The sequence below is a fragment of the Stegodyphus dumicola genome, chromosome 9, assembly GCF_044657685.1.
Source record: "Stegodyphus dumicola isolate Sdum_Otavi_A_Nest chromosome 9, ASM4465768v1".
Classification (NCBI taxonomy): Eukaryota; Metazoa; Arthropoda; class Arachnida; order Araneae; family Eresidae; genus Stegodyphus; species Stegodyphus dumicola.
In genome coordinates, this window is record NC_140776.1 from 107,867,415 (window position 1) to 107,883,137 (window position 15,723).

General features: G+C 33.5%; 1 protein-coding gene across 2 annotated transcripts in view; it reads right to left on the bottom strand.

Moving 5' to 3' along the window:
* The window catches only part of LOC118196520 (phospholipid-transporting ATPase ABCA1-like), a 416,944-nt gene extending 404,495 nt beyond the window's left edge, over positions 1 to 12,449 (bottom strand). For both annotated transcript variants that reach the window (XM_085823882.1, XM_085823879.1), the window contains exon 1: positions 12,227 to 12,449. The gene's annotated coding sequence lies outside the window, so the exon portion shown is untranslated. The remainder of the gene's footprint in view (positions 1 to 12,226) is intronic.
* Between the last annotated feature and the right edge of the window lie 3,274 nt (positions 12,450 to 15,723).

Below are 15,723 nucleotides of genomic sequence, written 5' to 3' on the forward strand. Positions count from 1 at the left end.
TGTCTCGGAATTAGCTGAGATAAAATTGCTTTTTCGAAAGCGCCGGGGGGGGGAACAATCGCTTCCGCTCGAGATTTGTGTTGGTTAAAAGGTCACGTGTCAAATTCTTTTTTTTCCAAATAACTTTGAAACGGCGCTGAGTTGGAATTCGAGGCAGGTATCTACGGATTTGAAAAAATTCTACGAATCCAATGATACCATTCTCATCTTCGTACGACTTTAATCAGCTGAGATATTAATTAAAAACTGAAAACGTTAATTTTCGCGCTCATTTTTCCGATTGCAATAGACTCTTAAATCGCCGCAGATAAAAATCAAGGTTATATTCTGAGGTTAAACAAAGCACGCGATTGCATGTTACCTCACTGTATGTTGAAAATATTTCCTTAATGTCAGCATTTTAAATTAACATTTTTCGTTTCAAGTTAGTATAAGTGCCAGGATATGTTATTGCCACGTTAATTCTTCTATTGATATTACATTAAATTTAAATGATGACGTTCTTGAAGTTGTACAACTTTAATCAGCTCAGATATTAATTAAAAAATCAGAAAGCGCTATTATTTTTAAAATATATTATTATTTTTTGGCATAATAAATTTTTTTTTCGAGTAATATATTTTTTTCATGGTTTTAGATACGTCCACCTAATTTACATATAATGTTTGAATTTAAATGATATTGTAAATTATTTCGTAGCAAAAATAATAATTATTATTTTTTTACAATTAAAATTTAATTGAATATTAGCTTTATACGAATAGAGAATATTTCTTAAACTCAAATTTCATTCTTTGCAGCAATGGCGCAAGAGAATTATTTAAATTTAATTTAACTTAACTATATTCTTGTGAAACAATTTTGTTGTAACTTTGTGCGGATTCCGCTGAAGTTCAAGGAAAGGAATTTTAAAAACGAATATACTGTTGGATTAATAAAGCCGAAAAAGTCGCTGAACTGATTCGTAAAAACGCTGAACACTGGTAGTTTGTTCCAACTTTCGAAACCCGGCGGGAGGGCCAGCTGCACGGGTGTTTGCGTGATTTTCCGGATATGTATCCTGCATGCAGCATCTTCTGGATGCATATATGAATAAAGCGGGCGCAGCCCGTGCAAAACCGCTAACACTGGTACAACTTTCGAATTCCGGCGAGCGCTCTGGCTGCATGTGTGTTTTCGTGATTTTATGCAAATGTATCGTGTATGCAGTACCTTCTGGATGCATACGTTAATAAAGCGGGTGCAACCCGTTGAAAACCGCCGAACACTGGTAGTTCGGTCCAGCTTTCGGATACTCGCGAAACTACTGGCAGCGGGGGTGTTTTCGTGATGTTCTGCATGTGTAAAGTGTATGCATACGTGAATAAAGCGGGCGCAAAACCGCTGAACACTGGTAATTCGGCTTAACTTTAGAATACCGGTGAACCGGCGAGCTGTATGGGTGTTTTCGTGATTGTTCGCATGTGTATCGTTTATAAAGTATCTCATGGATGCATACGTGAATAAAGCGGGCACAGAATACTGGTAATGCGGTAATTTCGAATCCCGACGAACTGGCTGGCTCCATGGGTGTTTTCGTGATTTTACGCATGTGTATAGTGTATGGAGTATCTTCTGGGTGTATATGTGAATAAAGCGGGCAGAGCCCGCGCAAAGCCACATAAAACTGGTAATTCGGTCCAACTTTTGAATACCGGCGAACAGGCAGGCTCCATGTTTGTTTTCGTGATTTTACGCATGTGTATCGTTTATGCACCATCTTCAGCATGCATACGTGAATAAAACGGGCACAGCACGCGCAAAATCGCTGAAAAATTGTATTTCGGTCCAACTTTCGAATCGGCAGCGGGCTGGCTGGAGGAGTGTTTTCGTGATTTTACGCATGTGTACGGTGTACGCAGTATCTTTTGCATGCACACGTGAACACTGTTTTGGGCGGGCTCCCGCCCAAAAGCGCTGAACACTGGTATTTCGGTCCAAATTTCGAATACCCGCGAAAGGGCTGGAAGCATGGGTGTTTTCGTGATTTTCCGCATGTGTATAGTGTATGCGGTAACTTCTGAATGCATAGGTGAAAAAAGCGGGGGAAGCCCGCGGAATGCCGCTAAAAAATGGTAGTTCGGTTCAACTTTTCAATATCGGCCAAATTTAACATAGGATATCTTTTAAAAAAGAACAATGATAAGCGGGCTTCAGCCCGCTCAGCTGGCGGGCTTGCCCGCTAGTCTATACTATTAAAATACTATTAAATTCGTCGATTGTGATGTCTTATTCGATATAAAGTCGCTGGCACGACAACAAGGATAAGAAATCGTAGAATCGTAAAATTCGGATATTGAAGGATAAGAGCACTATGAGGTGAGATTGTAGAGACATTAGGTACTTTTTTGTACGCAGGAAAGATGAAAAATGAGCAACGCCCTCGCCGGGAATCGAACCACAGACCTTTGGAATACGCGCCCAGCGTGCACCACAATGGCATGCTAAGAAGCACCACCACACCACAAAGGCATGCTAAGAAGGCGGGAGAAATATCCTATAAGATTCGGAAGATGATCCAATCGTAATATAAGATTTGGAGAACGAGAGCAAAGAAATCGTAAGGTAAAATTAAAATAATGAGGGCTAAACATCGGAAGGTGATCAAATTGCAAGGAGAGAATGGATAATGACAAAAAAGAAATCGTAATGTATATGATGTATGTGCATTTAAATTTTAAACACACAGCTAAGACGTTGAGCAAGTAATTCTCTAGCACAAACAAAAAACATGCCACACCACAAAGGCATGCTAAGAAGGCGGGAGAAATATCCTATAAGATTCGGAAGATGATCCAATCGTAATATAAGATTTGGAGAACGAGAGCAAAGAAATCGTAAGGTAAAATTAAAATAATGAGGGCTAAACATCGGAAGGTGATCAAATTGCAAGGAAAGAATGGATGACAAAAAAGAAATCGTAATGTATATGATGTATGTGCATTTAAATTTTAAACACACTGCTATGACGTTGAGCAAGTAATTCTCTAGCACAAACAAAAAACATAGTTACACATAGTTACAAAAGTTTAAATTAACATGAATTCTTTATTTAAGAAGAAAAAAAAACATTATTCATTTTGAGAAGAATAAAATATGCCAGTAAACTTAAGAAAGACTTACAATGAATTAATAAGCTAAATATTTAAAATATAAAATTAGTACTTCAGTCCTTTTAAACACATCATCAGTTCTACCTTTTAGGCCGGTGTTTGTTACGGAACATTTCGGAAAATGACAGGATAGTAGAAATTATAGAATGGCCCACAGTTAGTCTTAACTCGCAAATTTTACACCTTTTGTCACATGTTTGATCGAGTTTTCAATTTATTACTCTATAAGGTATTTCTCCCACCTTCCTAGCGTGCCTTCGTGGTGTAGTAGTTCTGCACACTGGGCCGGCATTCCAGAGGTCCGTGGTTCGATTTCCGGCAAAGGTGATTGCTCCTTTTTCATCTTGCCTGCTTCCAAAAAATACCTAATGTCTCTACACTGGAGCCCGAACTAAAAGGGTGTTGGATGAGGATTCTCCACATCCAGAATTTGGTGATTGGGTGAATTCTCCACACTCAGAATTATTCCCTTAAAAACCCCAGTCGCCCTTTAAAAGGGGGGAGTATATAAGGTATTTCTCCTGCCTTTCTAGCGTGCCTTCGTTGTGTAGTGGTTCTGCACGCTGGGCCGCTGTTCCAGAGGTCCGTGGTTCGATTCCCGGCGAAGGCGATTGCTCATTTTTCATCTTGCCTGCTTCCAGAAAATACCTAATATCTCTACAAAGCAGAAACATTAAATTTTCTAACCATTCTAAAGATTCGGATAATGCGGAATAAGAGATCGTAATGAGTTGAGATTCGGATGGTAAGTAAGATTATGATAATGCGGGATAAGAGATCGTAATAATTAAAGATTCGGATCGAGATCCAGTCGTAAGTTAGATTCGGATGATCAGTAATAAGAGACAATAAAGTAAACATCGGATAATAACTAAGCATCTGTAAAATTCGAAGAGGTGCAACGATAATTCGAATCTTACAGCTTATTTCCATAAATATCGTATTTCCTCGCGTATCTCTCACCCAGCTTTTTAGGTCCCCGTTCAGAAATTTTTTAAATATTCGCTTCATTTTCCCCTTCCTTAGGGCGTTTAGAGAACGAGCTTCTCTAAGTTTTAAAATGGGTTCGTTGACGTAAATTGTTTTCGTCTGACAAACCCTCGCAAACTATCGACGAAGCTAACCTAATGAAGATATTCTAGAAACCTAACAAAGACAAAACCTCGCAAAATATCTGCGAAAATCCCGCCGAAACCTTCCCTTCAACTGTTGAATTGTAAACCAGCCTAATACCAGATCCGATTCATCACAGTGAAGCAAACACGAACTGACATTCAGTCAACGATTTCACCAAAACGGCTGCGAATTCTAGTTATTTATAAATGATTTGAGGTACACAAACAACAATAAGAAACAGAGACATTCAAGTTACAAGGAAGTAGAAATTAAGATATCTTATTAGATATTACAGTCGAATTCGCTTATAACAAGGGCGAAGGGCCGCGATATTTGCTCGTAATAACCGAGTGCTCGTAAAAAAAGGGTTCGTGAAAAAAAACCATAAAAATTTATACATGCTTACTATATTATAAATACTTTGTTTCTCTACAGTGGAAAAGAAGTTGGTTAATTTGCTTTAAACGGCCTTATTGTGTTTTGTGTAATTGCTCTTCGGAGGAGATTCATGAGCCGAAAACATCGTCATTTGCATCGCTGGCTTCGAAAAATATTTGAATTTTTTGTGCGCACTCAAAAGGCATTCAATTTGTCCGGGCGGTTCAACTTGAAATTTTTCACATTTGTCGTTATCATCACCGCTTTCATTATTTTTTTTGCTTTAGCTTAAACTTCAGCCACAGTATCCTCGGAAGTGATAATAATGGCGTCAACAGCTGCATAATTTTCAAATTCTTCTCTATTCGTTTCCAAAACGTCTGCTTCTTCCTCAGTGATTTCTCCCGCTCGAAAAATGTCCAGGCCAACTTACGGAAGCAAATGGTAATGAATGTTTATGTAACGTTTTCCCATGCATCGTCTATTAAATCTATTGCTTCAAGTACGTTTGCATTAACATTTGAGGTTGTTCCTATTTTTTCTCTTCTATCAAGAAGCATCAAAATCATCAATTGCTTACGAAAGTTTGATTTAAACTTCTGATGGCCCTTTGGTCCATATGCTGTGGTAAAAATTCAACTTTTAGAATTATGTGGTAAAAATTCAATCCTGGTCACTGCCAAAGGTAAAAAAAGGGCCGAAGTCACGTATGCGCAGGATTTATGACTCATCACTAACTTTCGATTGGCTTCGGAGTGTTAAAGAAATTTTTCCAAGAAAGGATTAACTGAACTAGAGAGTTGGAAGTCAATAGAAATTTTTTGAATCACACAACTATTTCTCTCTATAATTGGGGTTTGCTCGTTAAAATTGAGTTATGCTCCCATAGAGTTAATATTCTGCCAACTAAGCATTTTCGATTTGCTAGTTAAATCCGAGTTCGCGTTAAATCAGAGCTCGTTATAAGCGAGTTGTACTGTGTAATGTTAATATTACTATGAAGACTTATTGGAATGTAGGTTTCATTTAAATAAATAATATCGTTATAGTTACCTGTAGTTTAAACATGGCTACTTTTCTTTTATTAAGTTCTTACTATAACCGGGTCATTCGGAAACTAAATTGTTCTCATAATTTTCCACTCTCTATTTTTAAATGAAAAAATTCGTAAAAAAAGGAGACATAGAAAATAAACAACGAAATGTACTTATGATTATATTCACATAATGTTAATAATAATAATAATAATCTAATAATATGTTAATTAACACAAAGCAACTCGAGGGCTAACTGCCTATAGAAAGGAATGCCTTCGTGAAGGATGTTTTAAGGGAAACTGGCTCGTATACACGTTACGAATGAGGAAAAACACGAGAACCCACCACAGCCAGCCCATTCGCCAGTCAAACTACCAGTGGTCAACGACATTAAACATTCTCTATTCATATAAAGCTAATTTAAATTTTAAAGTATGAAAATTCAATTATATACAAATAAAAGATTAATTATTGCTGCGAACTAATTTGCAAAATCTGAATTTGAATGATATTGCAAATACCATTATTTGAATGATATCCCAAAAGGACTATTAACATCCAAACACAGTTTTGCAATGATTCACTTTTAATGCTGTTCACTGTCAGTGCGTTGTTTCACTTTTTATTCGAATCCGTTGTTATTCGGCAAAATGTGAGATCTTTCCAACTGAATCTGTCTTTTACGGATTAACAAATTATGTTATATAAGAGGCTTCTCCTAAGAATATAACTCTTTTTACTTTTGAATCGGATGGATTCAGATAAAAATAGATTTAATTATGACATACATACAAATGTTTGTTATTTAACATTACAAAAACAAATCCGACTCCCCTCCCCCCACAAAAAAAAAATTGTATTCTGTGAGTTTTAAACTAAAACTTGCTACTTCTGTCGAGCAGTGCTATCGATGAAACTGAAGATGATATTATATGCAAGGCAGATGACATTGATTTTTATGACCAAAGGCTCTCAAAAATTTCAAAACGCTGCTGGAAAATTCCGACGCAAATATTGAGACATTTGATTAATGTATGTTAGGATGAAAAATACAACAAAAATAAAACTTTTTTCAAATATTTAAACTACAATATCGATTTTGTAAAAGGATAAATCATTTCAAATTCTTATAAAAACCACCTACAGATTTCAGGAATAAAAAATTCGCAATAAAATTATTGGCTTTATACACGAAAACATATAGCATTTTCTCATAGATATATACCGATAATGATATAACTTGTGGATATTGGTATGGGGGAGGGAGAGTTATTTTGAGTCTTCACGTGTAGTACCTTTACAACAAATGACGATTGTGTACATTCAACGAAAGACTGAACCTTCATAAACAAGATGACGTCGATGCGACAACGTTGCTGCTGGAGAACTTCGTAAACGCTTCCTCATCATAGCCGAGTGCCCCTGTACGCAGCTGAGAACGATGACGTCGGATACTTTCGGAAAATGCTGCCGAACAAAACACAGATCTCTCAAATCTCGAAAATACAACTGATACGCTTCACACGGGTATTTAACTTCTCTTCTACGTGGCGCGGCAGGCAATTAAAAATGTAAACACTTCTTGGATTAAAATTTTATTCAAACAGTTACATTTGAAGAATAATTTCATTAGAATACTTAAGTAAAATAAAGGGTCAAAACAAAAGAATGTTTCAATGGTGAAAGAATAAACCCTACATTACATCACGGGACCGTGTCAATAACTACAGCTCTCTCTACATTAAACGCAATTCTAAAAGTAATCGAAATTAACGCTATTGAAAGTCAGTAACATATAACCCATGTTTTAAACGTTTACTGCTTTCTGAAGTGAAAATAATACGTCATTATGTAAAACAAAACTAATTACTTCTACAGAGAATTAAAAGCAACCGTACATCATGGTGAATCGAAAACATCTAAAAAAAATAAAATAAATAGTTACAGTTACCACTCAAAGAAAATCCCAAAAGTTCAAAACATTTCTATAGACATAAAAATAAATTATAACTTTTAGATTGAAACATATCTCAGCCCAGACCGTTCTCAAAGAAAACCCACATCGCTTGTTTTTCATTAGGATTCTGCAACACCTTATTAGAAAAGAAGAAACTAAATTAGAAATTGTAATAAAGACCACTATTTACTAGAGAACTCGAAGAGTGGCAATGGGCTCGAATTCTAGTAGAAAATATCAGTTACAACCTTTCTTCGATTTTTGGTGTACAGGGTTTATATATTCCTATTTATCTATTGTAGTTAAAAACTGCTGAGGAGTAATTTTTATTTGTGTAATTATTTACAAACGAATGGCAGCAGTAGTATTTCTAAATAAATGGCAATAATAATGATTTTTCTAGTTTTTCTCTGTTATGTAAAAAGTATTTTAGATTTGTATTCTGTTGTCTAATTTTATTTCCTATAATAAAACAGCTGAAATAAAAATATACTTTTCCACCACATATATAAAAATTCTCAACAAATACATCACTGCTGTCATTATAAGCAGTTTTCATTTCTTTTTTTGTATTTTTAGTGGATATTTTGTTTTACGCTCATGGTTCACGATTTTAATTTTTCCAACGTTCCGCAACAGACAAATGTAACTTAACTATGCACAATTTCACGCATATTACATTAAAAGACGCTTTTCTTAACCATGATAGTCAAAGAATATTAAGAACTCCCGAACAAGACAGACAGTAGATGAAGAATACTCCGAAAACGGGACAGAAATTTAGCAAAACAATTTCTTTAGGATGCACTCCAGGAATAAAAATGCAAATTTCAAAACAATCGGTGGACAAAAATCAAGATTATTTAAGCAACGAACTTGAGGGAGAAATAAATTCAGGAATTTTACATAAAAATAAACGAGAGGTATTTACCCTTAGTCACTAAGGGGTTTGTAAATAAACGCAAATTTGCACACCTAAGCCTTACAATTGTATGATTATTACCTTTGAAGCTTGTTACCAATGACATTAAGTTTCTTAATAATGAATAGAAATATTATCTGTCATTATTAGCTCAAAGGGGCAATTTGCCCAGAGGGACTATTAATTTCGTTTTGGCATTTTGCGTCGATTCACGATAAGCATTGTTTCACTTTTCAAATTGTTGCCATCAAATATTATCGCCCTGTATTATATTTAAAGAAATTACATTATGAATCTGCATGAATGTATATATGTTTCTCTCATTGTAATAAACAACGGTACCTAGAGCCATCAAAATTTGAATAAAGTAATCCATAAAATATGGGCATGTGGAAGTCCTAATTTGATTTTGAAATTTGTTTTATTATCGAGTTCATATTTTGTAACGTTTCAACGAATTTTTGATTAAAAACTCAACGATTTCAAAGCGAGCAATGGCAACACTGTACGAAAAAAAAAATATCTCCAGCGCGCGAGAATCTACATCGGAAATTCTAAAGATATGCTTATTTAAAAATTATTTTGCGATATTGCTGATAAACTGAATTTTATGGTTTGAGTACGTAGAACATGATATTTAATAAATAAAGGTAACACACAAAACGTTAAAAAAACACCCCTTTGAACGTAATTTAAAATCTGAAAACTTTCAGACTTTTTTCTTATTTTTACTTTTTTTTTTTAATTTATTATTTTATAACATCTTTATCTACGATAACAGAACATTTTTTACATTCATTTTTGGGCTGTTACATGCTTTTACATCACAATTAAAAGAATACCAAACAACTTTTAACTGTTGCCAAAATCAGTAAAAATACGTTGTCATTCCATTTTTCCTTGAGAAATATTACATTGAAAATAAATTCTCTTTTATCCGGTAAATATAAATAATATTTGAATAATAATAATGTTGTGCCAACAAATAATTTTAAACACCATTTGCCCAGTAAATACGAGTATAAACAGCTTTTAAATAAGAATAATAATGCTGTAAATGCACATATTCTGAAAGTGCATTTATCCTGTAAACATAAGTAACATTTAAATAACATTGATAATGATGTGACAACAAATATTCTAAAATGTCATTTATCCGATAAATTTAAGTAACTATAAAATTAAGTAAGTAACATTTAAATAAGAATAATAAAGACGTGGCAGCAAATATCTTAATTTGTCATTTACCTGCGAAATATAAATAGATTTTTTACCTTGATTTCACATGATAACTAACAGTGGCTCACATTTACATTTGTTTTCGGACACATGTGTTTTGATGTTTTGTTTGCAAATATCAGTTCACTATGAATATTAGCAAAATCACTTTATTTTTCTTTCGCATATACTATTGATTATCTATTTTAAAACATGCTTGCTTTGAGATATATTTGAATAATGTTTTTGATTAAAAACATTATTTCTAAATGAACTCACAACGATATTCGGACACTTTGAATAAAAAACAGTTTGTATTTAATAAACACGCGAAAACAACGGGATATTCATTTATTTTGTTGGATATCCTTTAGGTAAAATTACAATTTTCATGGATTCAGCAAATGTTTTTCGTGTAAGAATGTTCTGTTTTGTACTGCTCCTCCGTAGGAATGACTTTTAACAGAACTTGGAGGAAATGTCCTGTTTCCACCTCACTTCATATAACTTCCATAGGATTTAAGTTCAAAGAATATTTTGATAACTTCAGTACAGTTCTATAATAACGAAGCGAACATTTAGGCTGTAAGTTTAGCAAAGCAACAACCTTGTGTTTGCAAGAAATCTGTCACATTTATGAGTTACTGATTAACACTTTCTGAGCAATTATTGTATTACCAGGAACATTTTGATGATATTTACTTTAAAACAAATAAGGCTTACAATACAGAAATATATATATAGATATTATAAAAAAATGTTAAGTTTGCAAATCTAAGCAGATAAATTGCAAAAATACAAGTATCCGAAAATTATGTGAGCGACTATAAATAAGAAAAAAATATTGTGACATAATAATATACAACAATTATTCTAATCTGGCATTTATCCAGTAATTATAAATAACATTTAAATAAGAACAATAATAATTTGATAATAAATATGCTTTAATTTTACATTTTAGAATAATTACGTAAGAATTTCGCGCATAGCATGTGAATACGAAGATTTTTTTATTGTCGCAGTAGCATAACTTATTGTTAAATTGATAGCCAATTTATTTGCATTATTTTGGTCTTGTACTTGTTATTTATTTAATTAATGTATGCAATAATATTACTGCGAATTCTTTAGGCTCTATTCTTCAAGCCAATGTTTTAACGGTGAGGGAACCTGGTTTAAAATGTGTAAGCTTCTGTTTTATATTAGAAACGGTAAGGAGGAAAAAATGTGTGTGCTGTGGCTGAACATTAATCAGCTGATTAATGTAATTAATTAACAGAATATTAAGTGTTGCTATAAATTTTTTATATCCGTTATATTACTTATATTTGGGATGTTAATTGATGAAAGTATCCAAATAATTTGCTCCGGATATCTTCCCTTGTAAAAATTGTTACTGTTTGTTGTTATAAAAAAAGTTATAAAATAAATTCTTAGTTTATATTTTGATTCTTCTGGGATGTCTATTCACAAAGTTTATACGAACTATTAACACACAAAAATACTAACTCGGTATCTGAAAACTCTAGGAGATATCAAAATATTTAATTTAATGATTCTTTGTTTTGAAGCCGCGGATGGCAACGACTTATAAAACAAATCAAAATGGAATCCTACGTTTTAAAACTTTTTTGGAAAATAGGTAAGTTGTTATTTTTATATATTTAATTTTTAAGATATTTTAATTTTAATTTTCCAATAATACAATCCATAGGACCTTATAATTATTTTCTAATTATATGATTTTGAATTCTGCGGACCATTTTGATATCAATTTTAAGATTTATGAGATGAATGGGCTTTCAGGTACGAGTTGCTTATTTTAGTTACTATTTAATGTTACTGTAGTTATTATTTCCAGCATTAGCAGTGCCACCAGCATCTTGATTAATAATTAATCTTGATTCAGAAAGGCGAAGAAAAAAAAATGGGAGAATAAAAAAGAAGGGCGTAGAGAAAAAAAATGGGAAAAGGAAAAAGAAGGGCGAAAAAGAAAATAAAATGTGCGTGGTGTGCACGCACTTATCCAATCAATGTTTACGCTTATGAATAATGTTTTTCGAAAATGAGAGTGATCACATACAATCTGACTGATATCACGGAGCAGTCAAAAATTTTAGTTCTCTTCGTGTGCTCAATGAGTTAACAGCACCATCAACACATCAAAAAAATATTTGAAACAGAACATTCAGAATTGAAAACAAAGGTTAAACGCTGGACAGGACACAAGTATGTTGGTTAGTCATTTTAATTTTAAAGCAATTTTCGATTCGTTGGAGAATGGGGGTCTTATAAATTTTATATAATACATAATAAATTGAATCGGGAAAATAAAAAATATATAAAGGTAAAACGCATTCTTTTTTTTTTTTTTTTTTTTTTTTGTTTGAGTAACTTCAGATTAAAAAATAATGTGTTTTTCGGTTACGAAAAAAATCCTTACCTTTCAGAATCCTTTGAATACGTGAAGAATCGCCAAATTCTAAAACAGTCAGCTGGTTTAAAAAAAATCACGCGCGAAAATAAAATCCACACTGATGGATGTGACAGATCAAAAACAACACAACCCGCGCTGTCTGGCGCGTCGACACTTTTAAAAATCAGAAAACTGCGGAGGTACTGACACACTACAGAAGGAAACTCGCGGCCAAATCATAGCATGTGACGCATGCGGATGCAACGCCCTCTATCCAGAGAAAGGTCCTACACGAACAATGCTTCTCTTTTGTTTTCGCGTTTGTTCGTTCTGCAGAACAGGTAAACAAAATATGACTTTCAGTCTCGTGATTCGCAAAGTAACGAGACTTCTCTATTGTTGTTGACCACCCTTTTCGATGCAGAGTGAGGCATCTGACAAAGAGCGCTCTTTCAATTTCATAAAGCGACTCTAGAATGTCCTAATAGGATGTCAGAAAGAGTGAGCGATTATTACTCTTCTCTAAACGAGGGCACTCAATATAGTACATCGATGTTAAAGTTTTCTTGGGTGGCTGATCGTAGGCCACTCTTCGATATTGTTTGCCTGGCGTTCTCGTTCAAAACTGGAGTGCAGCTTACGCAAACGACGTTTCTATGAATTCTCATATATTTGAAAAACAATGTTTAAAAAAGAAAAAAAAAGGGAAAAGACTTTGTAAAAATTAATGAGCATAGCGTATACAATACAGATCTCGTTTGCATGGTATATGCAATAATACTCGTCGTTTGTAAGAATATTTTTTTTACCCCCCGCAAAAGGGACTCTTAAAATCTCGAAATGGGATTTTGCATTGGTTCACTATACGGTGTATCACTTTTCATATTGTTGCTACCAAATATTATAGCCCTGTATTATTTTTTTAAAGTTAAATAATGAAGAATCTACATGTACGTATGCATAATTCCTCGAACTGTGAAAAAAACTACGATACTTGGAGCCATCAAATTCTGCATAACGTAGTCCTACACCCGAACATGCGCAAATGGAAGCCCGAATTTTGAACTTCGAATTTGTTTTATATTTATTTCATATATTATAAAACTTTAATGAATTTTTGCTTAACAAACTCAACAATTTGAAATCGAGCAGTAGCGACACGGTTCGAAAGAAAACACTTTTTATTTTCAGCTTGCGAGATTGTTGCCATTCGGAAAAATGTAAGATATTTATCTTTCAATCTCTCTATATAAAGAATATCTGTGTGTTCGCAATTAACTGAGTTACTACTATTGCTATCGTCACCAAACTTTCTACATCTCTTTTCCTGGGTCCTGGAAATGGCCGACGTCCATGTCCTCCCCCAAAAAAAAACTAAAACCAGAGGTATTAATTAAAAACGCTAATTTCCGCCCTCATTTTTCCGAGTAGCAACAGTCTGGCACACTGGAGATAAATTTCTGCTTTATTCTGAAAAGTGTTGCCACTGTCAGCTTTCAAATTGTAGAGTTTTTTAATAAAATTTTTCTAAGTTTTACGATTAAATAAAAATAGCATTGCCAAACATTAAATACATTATTCCCGATTCCAAAATTTCGTGGGAAGCCATTTCGACTATTTCCAACTTTGTAATATTTTAATCAGCCGAGATATTAATTAAAAACTCTAAAAAAACTAAGTTTCGCACTTTTTCCGAATGGCAACAGTCTCTCGTGTTGGAAATAAAAATGCTTTATTTTCGAAAAGTGTTGCTACTGTTCGCTTCGAAAAGTGTTGCTATTGTTCGCTTCCAAATCGTAGAGTTTGTTAATAAAAAATTTCTAAGTTTTACAAAATCTTTATATATAAAGAAGAATGCCTGTTTGTGTGTTTGTTCGTATTATTGATTTCTGATCAACTATGATCAATTTTTTGCCCCATTTAATCGACTAAAATTGAATATAGGTGGAACTTGAGCTTTTACCATTTGATTAGAAAGACGAAAAGCATTAAAAACTGCGTGCCATTGTTGCTGATATAATGAAAGAGAATAAGTTTATTTTTCTATCGAAATTTTTTATTTGGGTTCCATATCGCATCAGACTGAAAAATGTTAAGAATACGAATCGTATTTGTTGCATCGTTATTAGAGAAGAATTACAGCGGTATCGTTCTCTCTCTTGTTCTCAGTCTAACTTAACTGGCGTCGGGTAGTTCCGTAGTCATAAATTAAAAAACTTGTCTCAATGAATGGCACTGTGTTGCCGCAGCTAGAAATAAAATGCTTTTATCTTCTAAGCGCCTGCGTGCCGTCATTCAGTAAAGCCTAAAATACTTTTAAATTTAATCTGGAAGGTTACTGAGTAATAACCGATTTAAAAGCAATAAACAGAGTTTTTAAGAATACTTTTTTTTCTACTTTTTAATGAGTGAATTTTTTAATGAGTTAATGAATGAATGATTTTTAGGAAATTACACTAACAGGTTTCATTGAGATCATTATATACTTTTTCTTCTTTATGATAGCTATTTTAGGCGGCTAGCCGCGCAAGTTTTTAAAGAAATAATACAGCAAAAATGTTGCTTTGCAGCTTTTAAAAATTTTGTGATTTTTGTTATTCAACTATATGAGGTGTAAGTGCGAAGAAAATTATGCTTAATAATAAAGCTAAAAAGCCAAAAAAAAAAAAAGAAAAAAAAAAGAAAAAAAAGCTAGCAGCAGTGAGTGCAAGAGCAGACTTGTCGACTGCGTGCTCAACGCGAGAGCGTAAAAAACCTTAATATAACGACGCAAAATGCGGGACCATAATTTTTAGCCCAAATGGGGAGTGAGCCCAGAAGGGCTATTTAGTCTCGAAACGGTATTTTGCGTCGAATCACTTTTCAAATTTTTGCCGCCAAATATTTTCGCCCTGTATTTAATTTAAAGAAACTAAATAGTGAAAAATAGACATGAATATATGCATGTTTCTCACATTGTATAAAAAACAATGGTACTTACATTCATCAAATTTTGAATTACATTCATTTTGCATTGCATTCTCCGACCATGGGCACCTGGAAGCCCAAATTTGGAATTTGTTTTATTGTCTATTTCATATTTTGCAAAACTTTAACGAATTGTTGATTAAAACACTCAACAATTTCAAAGCGAGTGGTGGCCACACTGTAAGCAATAAAACATTTTTATCTCCAGGGCGCGAGACTGTCTATCAGAAATTCTAAAGATATTCTGTTTTTAAATATTTTTAGTCCAATGTGGCTAAACGCGCTTGAAACGCGTATGTGTGTGTAAATGAAAAAAAAAAAAAAAAAAAACGCCCGTTTAAGCATAATATGAAACCTGAAAGCTTCCAGATTTTTTTTAAATTAAAATTTATTTATTTATTAAAGACCGAATGGATGTCAGCCCAGGAGAACTATTAGTCTCAAAACGGCATTTTGCTTCGAATCACTTTTCAAATCGTTGCTACCAAATATTATCTCTCTGTATTATATTTAAAGAACTAAATTATGAAGCCTTTCCATGAACGTATGTATGTTTC